This window comes from Panthera pardus, unplaced genomic scaffold (genome assembly GCF_024362965.1).
Source record: "Panthera pardus isolate Hobbes unplaced genomic scaffold, ASM2436296v1 HiC_scaffold_4, whole genome shotgun sequence".
Lineage (NCBI taxonomy): Eukaryota > Metazoa > Chordata > Mammalia > Carnivora > Felidae > Panthera > Panthera pardus.
The window spans coordinates 18,981,328-19,005,882 of NW_026526969.1; the positions used below are offsets into that span (position 1 = coordinate 18,981,328).

Below are 24,555 nucleotides of genomic sequence, written 5' to 3' on the forward strand. Positions count from 1 at the left end.
GGACGCTGGCGCGCTCCTCGCCCTCCCACTTTCTAACCAGAGCATTCTGGGAGTTGCAGTTCGTGCGTGCCGCGGAACCCGTATGTGGCTTCGGCCCGAGGCACGGCCGCCATTTTGTCTCCCCATGTTTGGAGTTGATGGTCCGAGCCCAGCGACCTAACTGCTTCCCTGTGGCCACGGGCCTCGCGCGGCGAGCCCGCGGCAGCGTCGCACCCGGCCTGCCGCACCGGGCAGAAGCCCCCGCAGACCCTAGGCGGCGGGTACACTCCTAACTTCAGAGCCCGGCGTCAGGCCCAGGGCCTGAGGCAAAAGCCACGGCAGCTGGCCGAGGGGGTTGGCAGCTTCCACCGCTGCAGATAGTGCTGAACGGGGCCGGCCGGCTGCCTTGGGGGATACTTTTCGTACTAGTTCCTCCGGGTAAGGCGGCCGGGCACCGATGCCGTTTTCTACAGAACCTGGGACACGTTAAACGTGGCAGGGCAACAACGTTACAAACACCCTCAGATTCTTCACCCCTCTGCAGAGTGCCTCCTGGTACCTTTTTAAAGTCCGCGTTTGCAACCTGAGGAGGAGTCCCGCTCTCCCAGCACAGCTGAAAGCCGCTGAGCCTCTCAGACCGCCACCTGCTAGTCGACCTTGGGCTCGCCCTTGGCCGCGCCCCTACCTCGGTTGGGGGGGGGGGGGGGCCGTCTCGCACCCTCACGAGGTCCCGTACTCAACTGCCGCCCCTTTGACTTTGGGGCTTTGTATTTGATTTTACCAAATACCCGTCTCAGGGGCTGGACCAGGAAAGCCCCGCGGTTTCGGGTGGGAGCGGTGGCCCCGGGCGCTGTTCTAAACCCGCTGCCTGGAACCCGGCACCTATGGGCAATGCTCCCGTGAGCGGAAGCACCTCTGAGCAGCCTAGGGAACAGTCTCTCTGGGCCCGAGCTGGTGTTTCTGAAGTTGAGGGTGTAGGGTGGTGGTATCTTAAAACCCACCGCTTCCCCTGAGACTCGTTCCTACCACAATTATCCTTCCCTGTATTTACCTACTGTTTGGGGCCAAGTTCTGCATTTGACGCTCATGACAACCCCATGGGTGAGGGTTCTTCTCCTTTTCCTGTGGGAAGAGCGGTGAATTCCCTGACATCCACAGTACAGATTTCAAAATCAGGAAGATAAGATTGACACGCTACGGTAATTTACAGACCTTATTGCAACGTTGTCCGTTGTTCCAACAAATCCTTGATAGCAACAGGAAATTCAAAACCATGTATCCATTGCATTCAGTTGTCGTGTCTTTTTTAGACGAATCTGGAACAGTTCCTAATTCTTCGTTTGTAACCCATGACATTGTCACTTTTGGAGAGTACAGGCCATTTATTTTGCAGAACGTGCCGCAAGTTGGGTCTGTCTGATGCTTCATCGTGTTTAGATTCAGGTTCCGCACTTTGGGTGGGAAAAACATGGAAATGAATGCTGTGTCCTCAGTACCCAATATGAAGAGGGACATTCTTCCCAAGAGTTCCATTACTGCCAACGCTGACTTTGATTCATGTGTTGAAGAAGTGGTCAGTGTGGTTTCTCTGCTGTAAAATTTCTAGTTTTCCCCTGGTAGTTTTCAAAACGGAAAAAGAAGAAGTATCTGGTGGAAATAGAGAAAAATGTGTCCACAAACCAAGATAAGGGTTGTAGGCGTACTTAGACTCCGTGTGGCATCATTACTTCTGGGCCTTCTTGGAAAACAAAGCTGGGAAATGGATAAGATGTGCACACCCCAGAGTTTACAACGTCTGTAATTCCAGCCTAATGCTGCAGGGTTTTTCTCTCCTCTCCTCCTCCTCCCCCGACCTCCCCCCCCACCCCCCCACCCCCCGCACCCCCCCCACCCCCCGCACCCCCTGCACCGGTGTCTGTAACTGTATTCTCCAGCCCTGAGAACTTGGCTCCCGATTCACCCATCGATTGATTGATTTGTTCAATTTCCTAGAATTCCAAAAAGTAGCTTCAGATTTGTTCATCTATGTCTGGAGCGGTGGGGAGCCTACCGATTAGAGTTAAATATTTGTTTGGAGTTCTTTTTGTCTTTAGTTTGGGGGCATATGCTCTGAATTCTATATTCAAAAGTTGCTTATGTTATTGTTTTTCTCCTCACCCTTGAGTGTGTTTGTGTTATTCATTTGAAATAATGCTTTTGATTCATTTGTTTCTGTGTGTATTACATTTTAGGACTTTTCCTCCCTTGAAGATTCCTCTTCCTTGAAGGTTTGGTCTATTTTCTTTTTTTCGAGTACTCGAAGCGATAACTTGATTCCAAAAGGCAGTACCAAAAGGTACGTTCAGGGAAATGGCTTCTCTCTCGTTCCCTCCCCACCCCGTGCAGTCAATCTCAGTCCTCTTAGGTTTTTCTTTCCTAGGTTACTCTTTGCTCAGGTGAGGAGGCAAATGTGTATTTTCTTAATTCCCCTTCTTTCCTACGCAAAGTTGCACGCTCTAGATACTTTTTCACGCTTCCTGTTGTTCACTTAGCAATACGGCCTGGAAATCAGTCCACTTCAATTTACGGAGATGTGTGGATGGACTTCGATTCAATCACTCATTTATGTATGAGCATCTAAATTGTTTCTAATATTTTATCGTTACACACCCAGCTGCCATGAGTAACCAAGTCAGAGGTATTTTTGTATTGTTGAGGGTGTACCTACAAAAGAAATTCCTAGAAGCAGGATTGCTAAGGCGAAAGGTAAAGGCATGGAGTTTTGTTGGTAATGACAGATTCCTCCCACAAGCAAAATATGAGAAGGCCTGCTTTCCCACAGCCTCGCCAACAGAGTGGGTTGCTGTATTTCCCAATTTCTGCTAACCTGGTAAGTGAGAGGTGGAATTCAGTGTAGTGGCAAAATGTACACACCCTGAAATGTACCGTTTTAACTATTCACAGGCCGTTCAGCAGCGTGAAGTATATTCAGTGTTTTGCCACCATCACCACCGTCCCTTTCCAGACCCTTTTCATCACCCGAACTGTCCCCGTGAACGATAACTCCTTCTTCCTCCTTCTCCCAGCCCAGTAACCTTTACTCTGTTTTCTGTGTCTATAAATTTGCCTCTTCCAGGTCCCCTATGCGTGGAATCACACACTCCCTCTCCTTTTATGCCTGGCTTATTGCACTGAACGTAATGTTTTCGAGGTTTCTGTGTGTAGTAGCACGTGTCAGAGCTTCCTTCTCTGTCACGGTCGAATGTATTCCGTTGAATGTACATCCCACCTTTTGTTTGTCCGTTCGTTCACTGGTGGACGTTTGAGTTTCCACGTTTGGGCCGTTGTGAACGATGCTGCTGTGAATGTTGGCGTACAGCTTTCTGTGTACACGTCTGTTTTTACTTCTCAGGTGTGCACCCAGGATTAGAATTGCCGGGTCATCTGTAATTCCATGTTTAAGCTATTTGAGGAAGCGCCACACCGTGTTCCCCTGGGGCCACACCATTTTGCGTCCCCACCAGCGGTGCGCGAGCGTTCGTTTCTCCACGGCCTCGCCAGCACTTGTCTGTCCCTGTGACTTCAGCGATGCTAGCGGATGTGAGGTGCAATCTCGTATCTTTTTTTAAATTTAAGTTTATTCACTTATTTTGAGACACAGAGAGAGAGGCAAGTGGAGAGGGAAACAGAGACAGTCCCAAGCAGGCTCCTCAGTGTCAGCAAAGAGCCCAACATGGGGCTCGAACCCACATACCGTGAGATCATGACCTGAGCTGAAAGCAAGAGTCAGATGGCCAACCGACTGAGCCACCCAGGCGCCCCTCGTTGTATCTTTGATTAGCCTTTCTCTGATGACATTGAGCCTCTTGTCATGTGTTTTTGGTTCATTTGAGGATCTTCCTTGGAGGATTGTCTATTTGGGTCCTTCGTCCATTCTTTTATTGGGTTGGTTTTCTTGTTCCTGAGTTACAAGAGTTCTCTATATATTATTGGTATCGATTACTTATCAGATATCTGATTTGTGACTATATCCTCCCATTCTATGGGTTGTTTTCCGGGTTTTGATAGTGTCCTTTCCATGCATGAAGTTTTTAAAGTTTTTTTAACGTTTTATTTTTGAGAGACATAGCACGAGCGGGGGAGAGGTAGAGAGAGAGGGGGACACAGAATTCTAAGCAGGCTCCAGGCTCTGAGCTGTCAGCACAGAGTTTGACCTGGGGCTCGAACCCATGGACCGTGATATCGTGACCTGAGCCGTAGTCGGATGCTCAACCAACTGAGCCACCCAGGTGCCCCTGAAGGTTTTTAATCTTAATGAAATCCAGCTTATGCCAGTGTGGCTTTAGTTGGCATGTCACTCATCGTGAGTGAGCTTGAACATTGCAGTCTTCCTTTATGGAAATTTACAACGTGGCTAAACTAGCAGGACGCACAAAGCCATACATTCTGAAATGTGCATATTAGGTTTATGGTCCACCCTTTGCAAAGTGGCACAGTTAGGCATATGTGACAATTAGAAAACTGGACCGTAGCAGGAAGGCACAAACTCCTGTTCCACCGATTCTTTAGTTTTAGGACTCCTTCAGAGAGGAGTCGCTCTTGGTCATGCTGGGAGGCAATTCCCGGCTCATGGAGGTTTTCTCATGGCTCTTCCTCCCGAAACTGCTTCTCTTGTCATTCCCATCTGGGTAAGTAGCACCTTCATCCAAGCCAGAAAGCCAGCAGCCCAGAGTCTTACTGACTTGGCTTGCACAGCTTTCCCAGCATGCTGCCCTCTGTCCTTCCCGCCGCTGATGCCCACAGGCGGGCCTGGACTCCAGCAATGCCTCCTCTTTAGGCTCCCGGCCTCCAGGCTTCCCCTCCAGCTTTCAGGGGTCCTCCAGAGGGATTTTGAAATTTTCCTTTGAAATTTTGTGTCCCACGGTATAGTGGGTTGACTAGTGTCCCCCGCCCCAAACTTCATGTCCATTCAAAACCTCAGAATGTAACCTTATTTGGAATAAGGGACTTTGCAGATGTAGCTAAGGGTCTCCAGACAAAATTATCATGCATTTAGGGTAGACCCGAAATCCAGTGACCGGTGTCTTCCTAAGTAGAAGAGACAGACGCTGGGAGAAGGCCATGAGAAGATGAAGGCAGAGATTGGGGGGGTGGTCACAAGCTAAGGAGTGCTAGCAGCCGCCAAAAGCTGGGAAAGGCAGAGAAGCCGCCTCTGGAGGAGCAAAGCCCCGCAACACCTTGATTTAGGACTTGTGGCTTCTAGACTGGGCAAGAACGGATCCATGCTACCGTAGGCCTCCCAGTGTGTGGCAGTGTGTTATGGCGGCTTCAGGACACTGATACATACCTGTCAGCCACTGTCACTGGAGGACACATGAGAAAACACAGATAAACAGAGAAATGAGCACAGGCAGTTCCATCCTCCAGAGACGGATACTGTTTAACACTTCAGCGTCTAGCTTGTTAGAGTAATAGTCCTTAAATGCAACCTTCTAAAATGCTTAAGGGGCACCTGGGTGGCTCAGTCAGTTGAGTGTCCAACCCTCAGTTTCAGCTCAGGTCATGATCTCACGATTCAAGAGATCGAGCCCCACGTCGGGCTCTGCACAGACAGCACCTACCCTGATTGGGAGTCTCTCTTTCCCCCTCTCTCTGCCCTTCCCCTCCCTGTGCACTTTTTTCTCTCTCTCTCTCTCAAAATAAGTAAGTAAACATGGGGAAAAAATAAAATAAATAAAATGCTTAAAACTTTCCCAATGCTTTCAGGATAAAACCTGAAACTGCTTGCTAGAGCCTCCCAGACCAGCCTTTTTTGTAGCTGCTTTTCCATCCACTCTAAGAATCAGCTTGCACCCTGCCTCTGCTTGTTCTCCAGGTGGACGGGCCTGGCCTGTGCCTTCAGCCTCCTGTTTTGTGTCCTTGTCGCAGCGCCGTGGATGCACCCTTTCCTCTGGAGCTGAGGCTGCTGGGCCAGCGGAGCCTGAGAGGCGGAAACAATGTTGGTGGCCGCTGGGACAGGGGTGAGTGGGGCCACTAGCGTTTCCACCCCTTGAGTCCTGGACCCGGGGCCCTGGAGCTCCTGTTCCAGCCGTGCAGGACACAAACAAATAGGCACCTACCAATCAGAAGTGGCCAAGGGGGGATGTCTGGAAAAGAATCACACCCTGTCCTCCAGAGGGACACCAGACCCCAGCAGAAGCCTAGCTCCCGGGGCTGATACAGTGCCCCAACCACTTGGGAGGGTCTCCGGTGTCTCCTTTTGAGCTGGAGGCCTCAGCTGCAGCCCAGCTCGTCCCACAGGCCCGCAAGCACCTTCCTGGCCAGTCCTTGTAGCTTCCAGGCCCCGGGTGGGCTGTGTGGCCTGGCCAGCACTAGCAGCCTCAGTACAGGACGGGCAGGCCAGGGTCTCGGCAAGCAGAGTGTTTGCCTGAGCAGCCTCTCAGCGGCACGGGGGCCCCAAAGATGCCTCAGATCCAAGCCCCTAGACCGTGACTCTGTTCCTGTGCCCAGGACTGGGAGAAGTAAGACACTAGAAAGGAACCTGGTGAGGAAAAGCCACAGGGACCGTCCTGGTCTACAGCGTTTGGGAGCATTGCCTCCTTGGCCGCACACCACACAGCAGCCTTCGTACAGCACGTCCTGGCCCGGGTCAGTATGTTCCCCCACCCCCCACTCCTTCTTGGGGTGGATGCTCTCTATGATTCAGAAATTTCTACAGCTTTAAAAGCAGTAATTTTATTTTCTTAGGATTGTTTTATGAAAATTCGGATGAATTATGACTACCAGGCTTGGCATCTTTTTATTTAAAAACACTGGGGAAAACAAGAAAACCACTGAAAAGTAAAAGATCAACCAATGAAATCCCGTCACTTAACAATTACAAAATTAGGGGTGCCTGGGTGGCTTAGTCACTCACGCATCCGACTCTTGATCTCTGCTCAGGTCGTGATCGCACAGATCATGAGTTCAAGCCCTACATCAGGCTCCATGCAATCAGCACAGAGCCTGCTTGGGATTCCCTCTCTCTCGGCCCCTTCCCCACTTGTTCTCTCTCTCTCTCTCTCAAAAATAAATAAACTTATAAAAAATTATAAAATTAGGGGTGCCTACGTGGCTCAGTCAGTTAAGTGTCCAACACTTAGTGTCACCTCAGGTCATGAGCTCAAGCCCCACGCTGGGCTCCACCCTAGGCCCGAACCCTACTTAAAAAAGAATTATAAAATTAGAGGGGTGCCTGGCTAGCTCAGTTAGTAGAGCATGTGACTCTTGATCTCAGGGTTGTGTGGGTAGAGATTACTTAAAAATAAAAGAAACCTTACAAAAGAGGCATGTATGTGTGTGTATTTATGTGTATATCTGTCTAGATAGTTAACTATAGTTTGTATATGTATATTATATAGTACTATATATATCATATGTAGAACTATATATATCACATATATATATCCTATATATAGAACTATACATATAACTATAATATATAGAACTGTACATAGAACTATATATATAAATATAGATGATATGTAATATATGTAATATATATATACTATATAGCATATATATAGTATATTATATATATATAGTCATAGACTCTAAGTCTAAAGTTCTCTTTTGGCCAGCAAAAGAGCGGACACAGGATTCAAACGAGAGATGGCTAATGTCTGGGAAAAAGACAAGAGCCCCGAATAAAGGTCCTTGCCCCATATTTATTCAGATCAGAAGGCTTGCAAACGTGATGGGTGTGTACAGACAATGGGTGTGTTGACACATGGGTGTGAACGGTAACCTGTGGACATGAGCGAAAAGGGGGTTTTTAAAGATATACGGTGTTTGGGGTTTGGGTCAATATAAAACAAAATCCGGGCACCGGTCAGATGGGTAGATGGTTGTTAACAGCAGGCAGAAGGCTCTGTGCCTGTTTATCTTTGCCAGCCTAGGGGAGGTGACAGACAGGGGGAATAACCTCAGGGTTAATAAGGCACCTTTTCTTTGGTTAACCATCTCCACTCTGGGCTGCTTTGCCTGCAGCGCAGTGATCCAAAGTCCAATTCACCATTTACCTAACCTGGCCCTATTCTCCTATAAAAGCAGCTTTCTGTTATAGTAGTAAATTTGGGGTGCTTTCACCCTGAATATCTAATCTTGTTATTCCTGTGTATTGGGCACCTTTGTGCCATTTCTATTTCAGGCCTTTGCCTCTCTCTATTTTGGGGGCTCTGCACCCCCTCTCTATTTTGGGGTGCATTGCATCTCCCTAATCCTGGCACCTTTGTGCTTCCCTATTCTCGGAGTATCTTTGCACCCCGCTTGGAGTGCTAATCTGCTTTACCCAAACTCAGGTGTGAGCATTTTATGACTTTGTATTTCTTTATGCCTTGTTAACCCATTGGTTTAAGCCCGGGGGATTCCTAAGCTTATCTCCACAACGTAAGTATATAGATAGATATGGTTACAGATACTGATACGGGTATGGATATAGTAAGAAAATGTAAAGTGGTCTCCCCCCACCTGGCATCACCTTAGCCCTGCACGGCAGAGCCCCAGAGCCACACGGGGAGCTGCTTGCTGGAGGGTCGCCTACAGGCTGAAGGTCCAGCAGAGACATTCTTACAAATACAGTGTTGGTGCAATTTCGTCATACAAAAAGATGGGGAAAACCTAAATGCTTCTGAAGTGTAGGCCCTGAACGTTGTATTTGGTTTGGTAATGCAGGTGCCTGACTTAAGCTTTGATTGGCCAAGCATCTGTTTCAAAGAGGTGTCTGCTGGGAAAAAAAAAAAAAAAAATATATATATATATATATATAGATAGATATATATAGATATATATAGATATACGCATATATATATATATATGTATATCTATATATATCTATATATATATGTATATCTATATATATCTATATATCTGGCTTTCTCAAACACATTGCCAGCCACACTAAAGAGCCAGGCCACCTCCCCAGCTGGGGCTCCTTTGTCTTAGAGTGTTTGGTCGATTTCAGTAACTGAACACTTGGGCCCTTGTCCACCCCCACAGCTTTAAATTCCTACTCTTACTTTTTTTTTTTTAAGTTTATTTATTTGAGAAAGAAAGAGTGTAAAAAAAAAAGAGAGAGAGAAAGAAAGAGCGTGATCAGGGGAGAGGCAGAGAGAGAGGGAGAGAGAGAGACTCCCAGGCAGGCTCTGAGCTGTCAGCACAGAGCCTGATGCAGGGTTCGAACTCACGAACTGTGAGACCATGGCCTTAGCCAAACAGAGATGCTCAACCAACTGAGCCCCCCAGGCGTCCCTCCTGCTCTTATGTTTTAAATTTAGCAATAAAGAGTGAGCTCATGAAACCCTAGGCCCCCACCCTGGACCCCAACCAGAGCAGAACCCTAGGCCTGTGAGCCTGCCCTCCCACGCTCGGGCTCTCTGTCCCTGCTTCCCAGAGACCTCACTGCCTGGCCCCAGGTATATTGTATAATTTTCTGGTCCTGATGTAATAAACCTTTATTATTATTATTTTTTTCATAGTTTCCTGATGGTTATTGCCAAAGGGTGTCTTGCAGTCATAGTAAGAGCCACAGGGCTGGGCCAGTCGGGACACCGGTGACCGAGAGGCTCCAACCACACACAGGGCGGCCACCGTCGCCGGCAGGGTTGCGTGACTGCCCTTGCGGTTAGCTGAGGGGAGCACGGCTTGCTCACTCACCCCTACCTGACTCGGGAACACCGCCTGGGGAAGCAGCACTGCTCACGGACAGCCTCGCACGCTGCTCTGCGCTTCTGCGTGTCGCCTCTGTTGTGTGTTGCCTGCGGTATCTGACCCAAGAGGTCACAGCCGCCATAATTATCCGCGGGCCTCCCTGGAGCGGTGTGATCGAGGCCATGCGGTCTAATCATCTCGTTAGACCACTAATTATAAAGGCCTTAGTTGGCTATGAATGTGTGTGAGGGTTCTGCACCTCTCAAGGCCAAGGAGAACGGAGGCGGGCAGATTGGATCGCCAGGCTGGCGTCCCTGCCCGCGGAGAGGCTCTGGGCTGAAGGCCCAAGGAAAAGATGCCTGTGGGCGAGCGGGACGGGAGACATATTCCAGTGACCATTGAGTCAGCGGGTCGTGCCCTAACCGTGTGTCCTCACCCAGAGGAGTCAAATAGCCTTGTAACCAGAAACCTGTGGTGCCACCAGAGGGAAAATACAACGAAGGCCACGGTCTCTCTGTCACTGCTTCACTCACTGCTGTCACTGTTCATCCCCTGATGTGGGTCCTATTCCTGGTATGATACCACTACAAAAATTAATGGACAGATGTGAATGCTCTGAACCTCTGGTGCCAGCACATCCTAATATACCAGCTCCTCGATAGGTGCAAACCCCGCAGAAGCTTCCAGACATCGTTCAGTGCCGTGCATGCCAGCATGCCAAGCCTTGGTGTAGCAGCCCAGAGGCCTGGGGCTTCTCCCAAAGAGCCTGTACATAGCATGCCAGTGGAGGCAGACCCCGATCCCGGGGAGGTCTCTTGGGACGCCCTGGAAAGGAGAGTGGCCTACAAGGTCTCACGGTGACAGCATCCAAAATGTTCTGGCTTCCCTGCCACCAAGGGAAACGCTGACAGGGTTATCAAGGCCTCTCAGGAGGAGACAGAGGGAAAGGGAAGGCGAAGGCCCCTGGAGCCACGGAGACTCCTACCTGGGCCTCCGCCTCTTCACCAGGATATTTATTGCCAGGCACCGTGCCCGTGGCGAGATCTCTGCCAAGGCCCACAGGCAACAGCAAACATCGAGATGAGGCCCGTCTCCTGTGCAAATTTGGCATGGTCCGATGGGTTTATAGTTTCTATGCCGTGGCGACCAAACGATCCCCTCTTTATTGCCAACCCGCAAGAGGCCCCATTTTTTTAATGCACTAGTTTTAATGTTCACTAGTAGTATTGACTAGTACTATTTTATTTTTAATTTTTATTTTAGAGAGAGAGTGCACAAGCAGGGGAGAGGGGCAGAGAGAGAGAGAGAGAGAGAGAGAGAGAGAGGGAGACCATCTTAAGCAGACTCCATGCTCAGCGCAGAGCCAGACACGGGGCTCGATCCCACACCCCTGGGATCGTGACCTGAGCCGAACTCGAGAGTCAGATGCTCAACCGACTGAGCCCCCCGGGTGCCCCTCAGGAGACCCCATTGGACCCTGAGTCCAAAGAATTACTCTTCACAGGGCACTCCCCATAATTATGGGTTGATGCCTCTGCAGTTTAATTGGAAAAAATTGCATTATGAGGAAATGTTATGTTTTTAGGAATTAAGAAATATCATACATTTGACAACCCCTAACCCTAACCCAACTGCTGTGTAGCAGTTCACAATTGCTTCGTAGTTTTCACTAGAAAATAAGTTTTGTAAAGATTAATCGTTCTAATTAATATATATAATTTAAACTACTAGAAATAATAACTAAAAAGAAAGTAATTTTGTCCCATTTTTAATAATCTCTACACCCAACATGGGGCTCGAACTTATGACCCCGAGACCGAGAGTCTCATGCTCCACTGACCAAGCCAGCCTGGCTTCCCCAAAGTAATTTTGTCCTAAAGTGAAGCTGATTATTTCAAAATGAAAAAGGGGAAAACCAGAATCACTGTTATAAGCGCTGTAAAAATAGGTTTGGAGGGGGCAGGGGCATCTGGGTGACTGAGATGATAAAGCGTCAGACTTGGGCTCAGGTCATGATCTCACAATTTATGGGTTCAAGCCCGGCATCGGACTCTGCGCTGACAGCTCAGAGCCCAGAGCCTGCTTTGCATTCTGTGTCTCCCTCTCTGCCCCTTCCCTGCTCACGCACGCTCTCCCTCTTTTTCTCAAAAATAAACAAACATTCAAAAATTCTTTTAATTTTAACTAGTCTTACTTGATACGTTATATTACATGGGAAGCATTTTCAAATAAGAGATAATGCTGTAACTTCTTTCTTAACATCCTTGTATGGATATACGTTATTAATATAAGTGTTCCAGAAATTATCTGAAACTGCAAAAAATCTGATATGTAATATTATCAGTCATTATTCCAGTTATCACCTTAAAATGTTGTGTGTCCCCAAAATAACCAGATTTCCTTGTCAGCTGCGTTGTAATAAACTTCCATCAGCTCTCTAACCATGTCCATCTTCAAGTCTTTTGTCACTTACAGACAGTTGCTGCTGTACTCTGATGCTTTTGGAAAACTGTTTCGTCTGCATAGACATTCATAGCAAGGACTGACAGGTGCTTTAGAATACAGGTTTCTGAGAACTCTCAGATCGCATCACTCAACTGCGAAAGAATTTACCGAACTCGAAAGCAAAACTAGATTTGTAAAACCTGCTGACAAAAGAGCAAGATCAACAAGGATTAATTTCAGGGGACTGATGGACCCGATGAGGATCCTTACACGTTTCTATGACTTTTGTTTGAAACGTTGCTGGTTCTTTACTCTCTTGTTCTCCAGATTCAAGGAAACTTTGTCTTAAACCAGCTATGACTCACGGCAGTCTGTGAAGTCTACCTTTGTAAACAAAGATAAAGCAACTACGTTTTCTCCCTACCTCATCCCTCCAGACTTTGGAAACTCCCAGTAAGTATGCTTATATTTTCATAGCAACGCATTTGTGGAAGTCCAATAAGAATCTGTTCTCCTTGCAACAGGACACTATTGGAAACACTGGTCATATTACCAAGGCTTTGGCTAGAATATCATATCTGAGAACGACGCGCATAGACTGAGATATGACCAGACAGCGCTAAGGAACAAAGAGTGACTGTGTGGAACCAACCCTTGGAAAAATCAGCCCGATAACCTTGCTGGGGTTCCCAACAGCCTTATCATGTGAGTCAGGAAGATTGCCTCCTGACAGGCCCAGGAACCTCACGAAGAGGGACTGCCCCCCAAATTTATAGGTATTCTAGGTAAGATCGGACAGGGAGGTGTCGGCTTGGCTTCTTAGCCTGGAGAGGCCTTTCAGAGTTCCATCTGAGATTCCTTATGAAAAGTTCCAGGAAAGCAGACTTGAAAGAGCCTGGATGGTCAGTCCCTATTCTTGCTGCACTCACGCAAACAAGAGAGCCGAGTTTATCGCGACTAGACTGAATTTGCAAACAAAATAGCCTTGCTACGGTTGTCCTTGCCACAGATCGGGGCGATTACAGAGAGAACAGGTCTGCTTCAGTGACACACCTTCACAGGTATATTCTGGCACCGCGGATTATCTTTGGTGTTTGTCTTCACCTAGGCTAGATCCTGAATTCTAGTTTCTTCTAGTAGTCGGCCACAACTCCAAACTTCCAGCATTTCTCCCGCCCTCTGACCTGGGATCCTTGAGACCTAAAACCGCCCATCCCACAACCGGGCAGGCCCAAGTGGGGCGACTCGATCCAAACTTCGGAGGGACCACCACAGCAGCTCGCGGGGGGACAGTCTTCGTGCCTGTTGCCGGTGGGCCCCTCAGGACGGTCACCAGAGACGTTCACGCCACAGACCGGGCACGTCTGCCAGGTTGCCGCTGCCCGCCCTCCCCTCACCCGAGGACATTTTGAGCCCTAGATGTGCCCTAGTTATCCCCTCCACGTGGCGGCACTCGGAGCTCAGGAACGGCGTTGTCGTCGGCCCCAGTCTTTAACCTCTGTTGCGTCATGTGACGCCGTCACAAGACGTAGGGTGAGTATAGGCCAATGAGGTATTCTGAGAGAGAGGGGCCAGTTTCATACGGGCCTTGTTATGCTTTGAACTACTATCGTTCTATCGTGTGTACTGCAGATATTATAATGTTTTTTTATTTTAAGACCCTTGCTTATTTTTTAATATGAAATTTATTGTCAAATTATGTTATTACTGTCATTATAATTGTTTTATTCTATTACGGTTGTTTTATTATTAGTTATTGTTAATTTCTTACCGTGCCCGACTTATGAATTTTATCGGAAGCATCTATGCATGGGAAAAGCATGGTATACGTAGGGTTTGCTATTGTCTCCAGTTTCAGGCATCTACGGGGGGGTCTTGGAATGTACCCCCCTGGCTGGGGGGCGGGGGCTGGAGGCCTGACCTTGGGAGTCCGCCTGCATCAGCACCTCCTGAAATGAGACACGACTCTGACCTGACCTGACCTGTCCGCAGGACGAAGACCGGTTGGATGAGATATGGAGCAACCTGCCGGCTCCGGACAGGTTCAAACCCACTGACGCCAGGTACAGGCCACTTGCAGGCCACCAGCTTGAGCGAGGGAAGCCTGAGTGAGGAAGGAGGGCCCACAGTGACCCCCTGACTGAAGACAGACCGGCGCATCAGGCGATCCACCTCGAAATATCCGTAAGCCCTAGCTGACCAGTGGATTACTTACACCCAGATCCGGGTGCCAAAAAAGGAAAATTCCGCACGTTCCTGTCCCTCCTCACCTTCCCCCTTTCCTGCAGCCCCCCCCCCCCCATCCTGGCTGACGGCAGCGTCTCTGCAGCCTTCCCCACTGCTCCCCTGCAGTGCATGCAGGAAACTTCTATGTCCTTTTTTCCACCTCAGGTGAATTCTTTGACGGCCTCTTCTGCAGGCCCCCACTGGATCGGGTTGCCCCCGACACTAGATGGCCCAAGATGTTAAAATATTTCGTGGCGTTACCCAAATCCTTGAACAGATTCCCTGAGCTGGCCCCTGAGATGACCGACCTATTTTCCTAGCTGGACCCTTCAAGTCTGGGACGACGGCTACAAACTAGATTCCAGACTCTCCTCCCACCTCAATATTTATAGGATTTGTTACCGTAATCCTGTTGAGAAGTGTACTTTCTGGATGACAGTGTGCCCTGTCCCTGCTTGTGGCATATTAGCTCCCCAGGTAGTTCACATCCTCTGACAGAGGCATCACAGGGTGGGTGCGGCGTAAGCCCCCCCCCCCCCCCCCCGCGGTTTCCTTTCTCTTTTTTCTGACGCAGGTGCCCGTCTTGAACTTTGATCGTCAAGGCGTCCGTTTCAAAGAAGGCTATCTCACATGAACACGTTGCCAGCCACCCTAGGAAAAGGGCCAGGCCACCTCCCCACTCTGCTGTTTCAGAGAGTTCGGTGGACTTCTATAGCTGACCATTTGGGCCACTTTTTTTTTCTCTCTCTCTTCTGAAGCTTTAGATTCCTGTTCTTACGTTTTAAATTCAGCAATAAAGAATGAGCCTGCAAAACCCTGGGCCCGCATCCCTGATCCCAATAAAAGCAGAACCCCAGGCCTGTCCGTGAGTGGGCTCTGGTGCACTCTCTCTCTCCCTCTCTCTCCTCTCTCTTCCTCTCTCCCCACCCCCAACCCCAGCTACCTCACTGTGTGGCTCCAGGGTTGCTGTAGAACCTCCAGGTCTTGTAAATAACAAATGATGGTCGTGGCAAAAGGGCATTTCAGTCCCTGCCCTCCCAGGCACAGTGTCACCTCCTCCAGGAAGTCTCCCAGGACCAAAGGCTCCAGCTGCAAGCTCCCAAGGAAAGGGTCTTTGGCCAAAAACATTGGCTGCAGAGATTATAATGAGTACGGGGTGGGGGCTGCAGACTGTGGGGCAGGACTGGACGCCGGCCGGACCTGAGGCTCCATTTACACAGTGAGCTCAGAACTGCCTTCAGCGCCACCCCTGCTCTCCCAGCTGCCCCGGGGCTAGCTCTCTGGCTCTCTCCCTCACCCTCGGATGGAATCCTTACTCGTCTCACAAACTAGGAACCTTTAAACTGCTTTTATTTCAGAGCAGGTGGAGAAATGAAACGAAACCGGGACCACGATGACCTCAGAAAAGTGTCACATGGGTTCAGCAAAACCATAGCTTTTCCAATAAGCCGCAGGAGGGAGGAGGGAGGAGGGAGGAAGGACCACTCGGGAGTGCGTCTGCTTCCAGGTCTGGTGCAGCCAGAGCCTGCGGGAGCCTGTGGGGTGAGGGCTGGACTTCCCTTCCAGGATGAGGGCGCAGGGACTGGCAGGGACCCGGCTCCATTGAGATGTGGGGTCCCACAGCGCGTCTGTGGTCAGGACAGGACAGCCAGCTCAGCCAAGGGAGGCCGAGGTGGGATAGGGAAATGTTTCGCATGCAGACATCAGACCTTCCTTCTGGAGGGTCGACAGGGAACAAAAGGTGAGGACCAGGGGCATCTGGGGCGTCCAGGAATGCGTGCCTTTGAATTGGCTGGGGGTGGGGGGAGTTGGGCAGGGAATGGCAGCGGGTTGAGCTGCTCCTTTCTGCACCCAGCAGTCCTGGAGTGGCCCGGCCCCCCCCACCCCCCTTCAGCCTGCCCTCTGTGGGTCCTGTTGGGCGCCCCAAGGTGGGGGAGGGGTATCAGAGTGATGAGAAACCAGATGAAACTGGTGAACAGGGAAGAGGGGTCAGGGGGCCACTGGTGGGTGTCCTCAGATGACCCAGGGACAGAAAAGAGGGGGCCATGGGCCAGGCCTCTGGCTGCACAGTGTGGGGTACAGAAGGCCGGGGGGGCCAGGCTGGCAGCCACTGGAGGTTTTCGGAGGACAGTTTCCCCAGATTGGTCAGGGGGACAGGAAGCTGACCCCAGGAGAATGGTCTCCATCCCTGGGCAGGACGGCCACAGGGGGAGGCCAGGCCGGAAGGTGGCCCTCCACTCAGCTCCTGCCTGCTGCCGAGGCCCCGGCCCCAGCGGAGCAAAGATGTGGGCTGGATGGAGAGGAGCCTGTGGTGGTTCCTGGTGTATTTGGGCCCTGGGGGGCGGGGAGAGGCCCGCGGCTGGGGAGCCTAGGAGGCGGTGGGTCCCCCACAAAGAGTCCTGTGGGGGGTGTGAACATCCCCAGGCCTGCAGAGGTAACTTGTAAGCTAGAGGCCAGGTGGGTCGTGGGACCTCCACAGACACCCCCACACACACAGGGACCGGTCCGCGGCAGCCCGGTGGGCTCCTGGACAGTCAGCACCCTGGTCTCTTGTCCGGGTTACCCCTTCGGGATGCAAGGTTGACCCGTGGCCCTGGCGGGTCCCGGGGGTCTGGGAGAGTTGAGTGTGTAGGAAGAAAGATGACGTGGGGTGTCCCCACAGGGCTGAGCTCTGGTACCTTTGGGATAAGGTGATAGGAGAAGTGCCCCAAATGGTCGCCAGCGTGAGACCCAAGAGTTGCCCCTCACGCTCAGCCAGGCCTGGCCACATCCAGCCACCCGCTAGGGGACAGGAACCAGGACCCCGGTCATTTCCCCTGTTCGCTCGGTGCACCCACGATGGCCAAAGGCTCCAGGAGCCTATGGGGAGGGCACTGCTTCCCCCTGGTCTGGGACCGAGGAACCTGGGAGGGGCATTGACGGTCACAGGCCAGGTGTTCTCAGGTGACCCGACAGTCCCCTTGGCTTCTAACCCCTGCCGGGGGTCGCCTGGCCGGAGCCGTGCTGGGGGAGTCGGAGGGACCCTGTCCCTGGAGCCCCGAACCCCTCTGCAGCATGCCCAGCTTGCCCTCTGAGGACCTCCACTGTCCACCTGTTTCCTGCCATCCGCCTTAGGGATGGATGGTGCCGTCCCCATGGCCTGTGGGAGTCAGGGCTGAGAGGGCCCGAGTCACCACCGTGAGGCCACCAGCTGGTCCCTGCAGAGGGTGGCAGCCTCTGCCTTGGAGCCCACTCTTCCCGAAGAGCTCTGTGCGACAGGCTACCTCAAGCGTCCCTGACTTTTCTCTGGTTCCCGTCTTTGTCACCCTAGGACTCTGAGCCCCGCGGTCCCTCCCCGTCTCCAGCCTGTAGGCTCGGCCTGGGCTCCCTGTGCCCCAGCCGCAGGGCCTGCGGTGTGTTTCCTGCCGTGGGTGCCGTCGTTTCACAGCTCACCACCGTCCCCTGGCACAGGGCAGGGCAGGCCTGGGATCAGTGCCCGGGGGGCCCCACGGGCCAGCTGGCGTAGGCTGAGGAGTACATGACCTGGCAGACTGGGGTAGCTTGGGGGAGGCACAGGTTAGGTCAGGAGAAGATGGGGCCCGTCGTTGGCCTGAGGCTCGGTGGCCCCTCCCAACTGGCCACCCCACCCTCTCCCGGTGGGGTCTGGGCCCTGCCTGACCCCCTTGCCTTGCAGATGAAACAAACAAGAGCTGTGAAAGGTGTTGACAGGAATGCTCTCTAAGCCACCCCCACCCCCAGCAGAAGGGGAGGGTCCCCTTCCTCAGGGCAGGAATGCTGTGAGGCAGCATGCTAGACATGTTTTTACGTCTTGGGTCTGAACAAAGTCAACTTTGGGGCGACACAAAAGCCACCGAACACACATTTATTGAGTGCTTACTAAGCGCCTAACCCCTTCCCACAGCTGGGCTCTGAGTCCCAGGAGACCCGCTGCTTCAGGGGACAATCTCCGACAGCGGGGCCTCAGGTCACCCGCACACTTCTGTTCCACTTGGCCGCAGATCAGGGGATCCCACGGCCCTCCGCTTGGGTTCGTTAATTTGCCAGAAGGGCTCACAGAACCCAGGCAAATGGTTTACTTGCTAGATCTCCGGTTTATGGTCAAGGCTGTACCACAGGAAGACCGGCCGGGGAGACGCACGGGGAGAGGTGGCGGGGGGGGGGGGGGGGAGCGAGACACCCCCCGCCCACTTCTGGGTGTGCCACCCTCTGCACAGCTCCCTGTGCGTACCTGCCCGAATCCTGTGGTCCAGGGACCGTCCCGTGCACGGGACGCATCCTTATCTCAGTCCCCAGCCCTTCCCACCTCCCCAGAGGAGGGCTGCGAGTTCCAAGTTGCTAATGAAGCCTTGGCCTTTCTATCTGGTGACCGGCCTTCATCCTGAAGCTCTCCAGGAGCCCACCCAGAGTCACCACGTTAGAACAAAAGGCATGGGGCGCCCGGGTGGCTCAGTCGGTTAAGCGTCGGACTCCGGCTCAGGTCATGATCTCGAGGTTCGTGAGTCTGAGCGCCTCGGCGGCCTCTGTGCTGACAGCTCGGAGCCTGGAGCCGGCTTTGGATTCTGTGTCTCCCTCTCTCTCTGCCCCTCCCCTGCTCACGCTCTGTCTCTGTCTCAAAAATAAATACACATTAAAAAAAAAAAAAAAAAGAATAAAAGACACTTCTGCCACCCAGGAAATTCCAGGGGATTTGAGTCCTGTGTCAGGATCCAAGGTCAAAGACCAAATATTAGAGCGAGCACCCCTATCACTCAGGAAATCACAGAGGTTTGGGGAGCTCTGCCTTAGGAACCATGGGCAGAGACCAGATATGTATTTTTTACTGTGTCACAGGGTCTCATAGCCCCGGAACCCCTCAGCCTGGTGACTGAGGTCCTTGAGCGTCCCCCTTCCTGCTGCCCTTGACCTGAAAGGGACCCTCAGCATGGACAAGGCACCAAACCCGGTAACCTCGTTTCTAGCCTTCACCGCCTCCATCATTTTCAGTTTCTAAGCCCCCACCCCCACTTCACACACACACACACACACACACACACACACACACACAGCACTACTAGCTTCGGGATGAAACCCAGCCCTCCAGACGCAGACCTGGCTGACCCAAGGACACCCTTGCTGAGCCCCCTGCACCTGCCAGGCGGGGTGACGTCCAGCCCTCGGTCTGTGGAGCCCGCCACTGCCCTGTCTCCTCTGCCGCGTCCGTGTATCTGATGGAGACTGGCAGGTGGACAGAGGCAGCGGAAAGCTTCACGGGGAAAGAGGCTGGAGGCTGTGGACCCAGAGAAGCTGGGAGTGACTGACCGGAAGCGGTGCCCTGTGTGTCTGGACCGGACAGAGCGGGGTTTCCCTGTGGTCCTGAGTTAGATGCAGGGGCAGGAGATAGAGACGCTTCGGTCGCCGGCTGGGTCCTGACCATCCAGGCAGACGGCTGCACGTGGGTGCTTGGGCTTCCCAAGGGGACAGTGGCTGCAGGACAGTGGCCAGAGCCATCATGTGGGCCGGCCACTCTCCTTTCTGACTTTCCTCCTCTCCGAAGTGACATGCCCACCCCTGCCACCCGGTGCCCAGGACATGCCCAAGCACGTGGCAGGGACCCGCAGGGATGGGGGAGGTACACAAGGAATGAAAATGCCATACAGAGGGCCGCTAAGTCACCTCTGGGCTCTGGCCCCAGCAGCCGGCTGCATGGTTTTCTAGAACACTTGATTACGCCCCGCCCCAGAACAATCACCTATAAGCCTGAGAAAGAGAAGAACGGCACTCAAAGTCCAGGGCAAAAATATGCAAACTGCCTCAGGTCAGGCCAGGGGCAGCCGAGGAAAGGGATATGAGGTGGAGTGGACACGGGTCCCCGCGGGCAGGGTGGGAGCGGGAGGAGGGACAGAAGGTGGAGGCAGGGGCCAGGCTGGGGGCAAGAGCAGACCTGGGTGTGTCCGGGGAGACAGATGTGGGCATCCAGCTGTGCCTGGGGGGGGGGGGGGCAGGTCTCTTTCCATTGCTGTTTTGTGAAGATGCTCCTCTGGGGACCCGAGGAAGCAGAGGGTCGTGTGCTGGCTTTGGCCTGGGTCACCTCCCTCTCAGGCCCGCTCTCTCTCATCGCCCCCCTGCCCACCCTCCTGCCCCCCAGGGACCCTGCTGCCTGCCTCCGCAGTGCCCCTCTGCACCACTCCCCAGAGATGAATCCGTAATAAATTATCAGCCATGACTGCTATGAGGGTGCTGGGCACCCCAAGGGCCACACAGGAGTCTCCACCTGCAGCCATGGGACCAAAGGGCATGCGCTGGGCTCCCCCGGAGCACTAGTTCCAATCCCAGTTCCGCGACTTACCATGTGACCTCGGGCAAGTTACTTAACCTCTCTGGGCCTGTCTGTACAATAGGAATCAGAACACAGCTCCCTCAAGGGCTGGCAGAAAGGTGAAATGAGTTACCAGAGGGGCTCCTGGGTGGCTCCATCCATTAAGCATCCGACTCTTGATTTCAACTCAGGTCATGATCTCACTGTTCGTGAGATTGAGCCCAGCTTGGGGCACTGTGCTGTCAGTGCAGAGCTTGCTTGGGATTCTCTATCCGTCTGCCCCTCCCCTACTCGCTCTCTGTCTCTTTCTCTCTCTCTCAAAAATAACTAAACATTAAAAAAAAAAAAAGATGAAATAAGGGGCACCTGGGTGGCTCAGTCCATTAAGTAACCCACTGTTTTGTTTTGTTTTTTTTTTCTGCTCAGGTCTGATCTCACAGTTTGTGGGTTCAAGCCCCACATCAGCCTCGGTGCTGATGCGGAGCCTGTGTGGGACATGAGATCTCTCTCTCCCTCTCTCTGTGACCCTCTGCCGCTCTCTATCTTTTTCTCTTAAAATAAATAAACATGAAATAGAAAACGAAAAGAGGTACTAGATCTTAACATAAAATAAGAAATCAGCAGAAACCAAGCAGTGCCTGGCACCTTCCCTGTCTCCCCTCATGACTTGGTCCACCCACCCCATCACCTGATCCGCCCACCCCATCCCCACCGAGCTACAATGGCATCGTCTCCTTCCGTCCCACAACATAGGCTCCAGAAGGGCAGAGATCTGTGTCTGTTTGGTTCCCTCTTCTTTCCTCGGTGCCCGGCCCAAGCAGGCGCTCCATAAATACAGTGAATGAGTAAATCAATGAATGAAGGAGGTTGGAGTAGTTACCTATTGCTACATAACAAATTACCACGAAATTAGAGGCGTAGCACAAGATAAATTTATTATCTTGCAATTCCGTGGCCCAGGTGGGCAGGAGGCATGGGGAACGGTTTTCTGTTCGGGTGGGGGGTTTGGGAAATAGACTGTAGTGATGGCTGAACAGCATCGTGAATGTGAGCAGTGCCCCTGAAACATACACTGAAATACTGCTGAAATGCTCCAAAGGATTCTCCTTAATTTTGTGTGTGTAGGTCTCAGCAGTTTAACAGACAGATGAAATCATCATCTGGTAAACGTTTCACATAGAAGAGAAATTTACAAAGCAAACTGTAAAGTAAAAGCCGTCTTTCTCTCCTGTTGGCCCCAATTATATTCCTCACTTCCGGTGGCTTGGACCTTGTTCCTCCAACGTTTACAGACTATGGACAATCCAATGTGGGAGTATTAGTCCCCTGGAGTCGCTGTCACGAAGGATCACAAACTGTGCGACTTAACATTTTATTCTCTCACAGTTCTGCAATTCAAAGTCCCTCCGCAGGCTCTAGGGGAGGTTCCCATCTGGCCTGGCCGCTTCCACACGCTGGAGGCTCCTGGCACGCGTTGGCGGCGGGTGCATCGGGCCAGTATCTGCCTGCATTGTCGCACAGCCCCACTGTGTGTCTGTGCCCCCATCTCCCTTTCTGGCCCCCCCAAAGCCTTGCGCTGTCTGTGCAGAGCCCACATCGGGGCTCGAACTCACAAACCACGAGATCATGACTTGAGCCGAAATCAAGAGTCAGACGCTTAAGCGACTGAATCGCCCAGGCGCGCCCTCAGCCCAGTTTTCCCTAATGTTACAGACTAACATAGTCAATATAATTAGCCATTGGAATGAACATTGATATAATCCCTTTAACTAAACTTCCAAACTCCCAGCTCTCAAACTTACTAAAACGTCACCAGATTTCCCACTGATGTCCTTCTCTGGTCCAGGATCTAGTACACGTTACCAAGGTATTTATTTGTGCTGTCTCCTCAGCCTCCGCTAACCAGTGACAACCAACGAGACTATGTTTACAAGCATTGTCATTTCTTTTTTTTTTTTTTTTCTATTGTCATTGAGAGAGAAAAACAGAGTATGCGCAGCAAGGGACAGAGAGGGGCAGAGAGAGGGGGGCAGAGAGAGAGGGGCAGAAAGAGAGAGAGAGACACAGAATCAGAAGCAGGCTTCAGGATCTGAGTGGTCACCACAGAGCCCAATGCTGGGTTTGAACCTGTGAACCGTGAAATCATGACCTAACCCAAAGTCGGATGCTTAGCTCACTGAGCCACCCAGGTGCTCCTCAAGCGTTGTAATTTAAGTCATCTGTGTATTAAATCTTACGACCCAGGGGAGCCTGGGGGGCTCAGTCGGTTAAGCATCCGACTTCAGCTCGGGTCATGATCTCATGGTTTGTGAGTTCGAGCCCTGCGTCGGGCTCTGTGCTGACAGCTCAGAGCCTGGAGCCTGCTTCGGATTCTGTGTCTTCCTCTCTCTCTGTCCTCTCCCGCTCACTCTCTCTCTCTCTCTCTCTCTCTCTCTCAAAATAAATAAGACATTAAAAAAATATACATGAACCAGGAAATTGAATGATGTGTGGCCTCGTCTGCCAGCTTGCACATCAACAATAGCTTGGCTTGAATTCCAAGCTACTACTAAAAAAAAAAAAAAAAAAAAGGATCCAAGCTATATTTAAGCCAAGATTGAAACCAAATACTTTGGGAATGAGAACCATCTCGTGGGAATACGTGTGCCTGAGCTCAAGGCACATTTGTAATTTGATTTTCTACAGCCGCTGGGGTGCACATACCTTCCTGCCTATGTAAAGACAGTGACTTTTTCAGCACTTGTAACATCCGATCGAAAATTGTACATACAGTGGGGCCAGTACCCCTGAGTTCAATGAGTTCAATGAGGATCATACAAAATATACCAGTGACCTGTTTAAACTGATTTTAGTGTGAAATAGGTAATGAAAATATGCACAAAATGCATGTCTAAAGTCAAGGAACAAAAAATATTCAGGGACACCTGAGTGGCTCAGTCGGTTAAGCTCAGGTCATGATCTCACAGTTGGTGGGTTCGAGCCCTGCATCAGGCTCTGTGCTGACAGCTCAGAGCCTGGAGCCTGCTTCCGATTCTGTGTCTCTTCACTCTCTGCCTCCCCGCCCCCTCACACTCTGTCTCTCTCAAAAATAAACATTAAAAAAAATTTTTTTAAAATATTCCCTATGTTAGACTTTTCATCTTCACGGCTTGTAACTGGGAGTTTGTACCTCTTAATCTCCTTTATTTCACCCATTTCCCCATCCACCTCCCCAGTACAAACCATGTTTGAGGGAGCAATTTTATTTTACTTTATTATTTTTTTTTTACTGTTTATTTTTGAGACAGAGAGAGAGAGAGAGAGAGAGTGTGTGTGAGCGGGGGAGGGGAGAGAGAGAGGGAGAGGGAGACACATAATCAGAAACCTGTTGCAGGCTCTGAGCTGTCAGCACACAATCAGATGCCGGGCTCGAACTCACTAAATGTGACATCATGACCTGAGCGGAAGTTGGAGGCTTAACCGACTGAACCCCCCAGGCGCCTGTAGAGGGAGTAATTTTAATAAAGCTGCCACTTTCTTGATTGTTCATTTCTTCTTTTAGTTTACTTTTTATTTGAGAGAGGGAGGGGAGAGGGGTAGAGCGTGGGAGAGAGAGAGAGACAGAGACAGAGACAGAGACAGAGACAGAGACAGAGAGAGAATGTTAAGCAGGCTCCACACTCAGCAGGAGCCAGACTCAGGCTCCATCCCGCCAGGACCCTGGGCTCATGACCTCAGCAGAAATCAACAGTTGGATGCTTAACCGACTGAACCACGCACAGGCTTTCATTTCATGTTAAACTGACATTTAAATCACATGCCATAAAATGCACCATTTTTTAATTTTGGGATGTTTATTCTTGAGAGAGAGAGAGAGAGAGGGAGTGCGTGCAAGCAGGGACGGGCGGAGCCAGAGGGGGGACAGAGGATTCAAAATGGGCTCCATGCTGCCAGCAGAGGGCCCC

The 24,555-nt window shown here is 51.3% G+C and overlaps 1 long non-coding RNA gene across 1 annotated transcript; it reads left to right on the forward strand.

Moving 5' to 3' along the window:
• The first annotated feature begins 1,906 nt into the window (after positions 1 to 1,906).
• Positions 1,907 to 13,842, forward strand: LOC109278189 (uncharacterized). The gene is made up of 6 exons (XR_002085533.2): positions 1,907 to 2,314; positions 5,834 to 5,978; positions 6,469 to 6,606; positions 12,418 to 12,543; positions 12,615 to 12,875; positions 12,960 to 13,842. It is a non-coding gene; the product is annotated as an uncharacterized LOC109278189 (long non-coding RNA).
• The last annotated feature ends 10,713 nt before the right edge of the window (positions 13,843 to 24,555 follow it).